Genomic DNA, 2739 nt, shown 5'->3' with positions numbered 1-2739 from the left:
AACTCGAGCGCTTTCGAATAGTTGACTCTTCTTCTTCTTTGTTTTCCTGAAGAAGAATAGTCAGTTATTCGAAAGCGCTCGAGTTTTGGTCTTATTTTAAGTCTATTACACTTTATATGCGATCCTTTGCTAACTCTTTTATCAAAATTCGCTCTTCTTAATAGTCTTAATAAAAAAATAGAGGCTCTATAATAATTTATTTAGCCAATTTAAAGCAAACAGTGAAGTGATTGGTGTTTGTTATTATTAGACTACAGCTTTATACTCGTATTCATTATAAACACATTAACGAATAAATTATGATAACGTATATTAGACATTCTAACGTTATATTTCATGAAGTTTCATTGAATGATGTTTTTTTAGCTTCTTATGACAAAAGAAATGGCTGAGCATTCCGAATTGATTAAACTATAAAGAATAAGACAAGATAAACTGAGGAACGGAAAAATATAGAGACAGACAGATAGATAACAGACAGACAGACAGATAGATAGATAACAGACAGACACACAGATAGATAACAGACAGATAGATAACAGACAGACACACAGATAGATAACAGACAGACACACAGATAGATAACAGACAGACAGATAGATAACAGACAGACAGACACACAGATAGATAACAGACAGACACACAGATAGATAACAGACAGACACAAAGATAGATGACAGACAGACACACAGATAGATAACAGACAGACACACAGATAGATGACAGACAGACAGATAGATAGATAACAGACAGACAGACAGATAGATGACTGACAGACAGACAGACATATAAATAACAGACAGGCAGACAGATAGATAACAGACAGACAGATAGATAACAGACAGACAGATAGATAACAGACAGACAGACACACAGATAGATAACAGACAGACAGATAGATAACAGACACACAGATAGATAACAGACAGACAGACACACAGATAGATAACAGACAGACAGACAGATAGATGACTGACAGACAGACAGACATATAGATAACAGACAGACAGACATATAGATGACTGACTGACAGACAGACATATAGATAACAGACAGACAGATAAATAACAGACAGGCACACAGATAGATAACAGACAGACACACAGATAGATGAAAGACAGACAGAAAAATAGATAAAATATACCAAAGGAGCAGCATCTCTACTGAAAAAGCTCCATCTCTTCCAAGATGTCGAATGGCGATATTTTTCAGTTCTATGCTCTCCCAGGCCATACACGTTAGACGAAGGTAGCTTTGTAGAAATCTGTATGAACTGGTCAGAGAAGACCATTCCTGGAATATTGGTATCAATTCTACGGAATCCATAAAGTTAAGACACATTTTAATGTAACCACTCTATATAATAAAAACGTTTATATCAACTTTGAAAACAAAATTAAATCAATATATGTATATTTCAACTCACATAAACCCTACGTAACCAATACAAATGATGAATGTTTATTTATTCTATGACAACAATGTGTACTTTAGTTTCATGTCAATAAAATAATCACTTTTAATTCAGGATTTTTATTTATTTCGTGACAACCATATTTACTTCACACAAGTTTTTATCGGTTGTACTTAGTAAAACGTTTGTTTATTTTATTCACAACGTTTCAACAGGTTTACCTGGCGTCATCAGGTAGCATACAAGAAATGAAGATAACAGAATTTAACAGAATCACGTGAGAAGCCATAACTATATAACCTACAAACACACGACTGACCAACTGTAAACAATAAAACAATTTTTCAATGAACTAGTCAAATTTAAGTACAATAAACAAAACTTTTAGAACTGAGTCTAAGTATTCAAATACGTTCTATATGCATGAGAGAAGAGAACTAAAATAGATATAAATAAACACCTTTGTATTTGTTAAGAATAGGGTTGTGTTTTTTTATTAATAAGGAATCTTTTATTTTTCGTCTATTAATGTTGTTCTCTCTGCTGAGGACTTTTAGTTGGGAAGAATAAAAAAAAAAAGTTTTTAATAAAAATGTTTCCAAAAACGTGAGCTGGAGATTTTAAATGTTCCCGAAAACATTTAGAAAGTGGTCTGTTAGTCCCACCAGGTTAAAAGCTTTCGCAATCTGTACATTCAATTGTACACATATTTCTTGAAGTATCGTTATCCATATACTTTTTTTAGATAGCAGTTGACTTAGCTTCTTTCCAGGTAAAAATTTAAATTGTACTTGAATGTTAATTTTGTACTCTCTGACTGTTTTTAATTGTTAGCCTTAGTTCTTGTATCCCACCCGATATGAGCCACCCCAGTGGCACAGCGGTATGTCTGCGGACTTACAACGCTAGAATCCGGGTTTCGATACCCGTGGTGGGCAGAGCACAGATAGACCATTGTGTAGCTTTGTGCTTAACTACAAACAAACCCACCCGATGATGCCAGATAAACCTGATGAAACGTTGGGAATAAGATAAAGAAACGTTTTACTATGTACAACCGATAAAAACTTGTGTGAATTTTCAAAACATAGTTTTATTTAATATTTCATTCATACGTACTCTAGTTTAATTTAAATAGAATAATCAGTTTTAATTCAGAATGTTTATTCCTACCGTGAAAACCATATTTAGTTTAACTTGAATAAAATAATCACTTCTAATTCAGCTCAATTTTCCTTCATATTCTGAATCATTGTACCTACCGTAGAACCCCCAGGTGGCACAGCAGTAAGCCTGTAAAGTTATAATACTAAAATTCGTGGTTT

This window comes from Limulus polyphemus, unplaced genomic scaffold, assembly GCF_000517525.1.
Source record: "Limulus polyphemus unplaced genomic scaffold, Limulus_polyphemus-2.1.2 Scaffold12554, whole genome shotgun sequence".
NCBI lineage: Eukaryota > Metazoa > Arthropoda > Merostomata > Xiphosura > Limulidae > Limulus > Limulus polyphemus.
Note: the sequence above shows the minus strand (reverse complement) of the source record.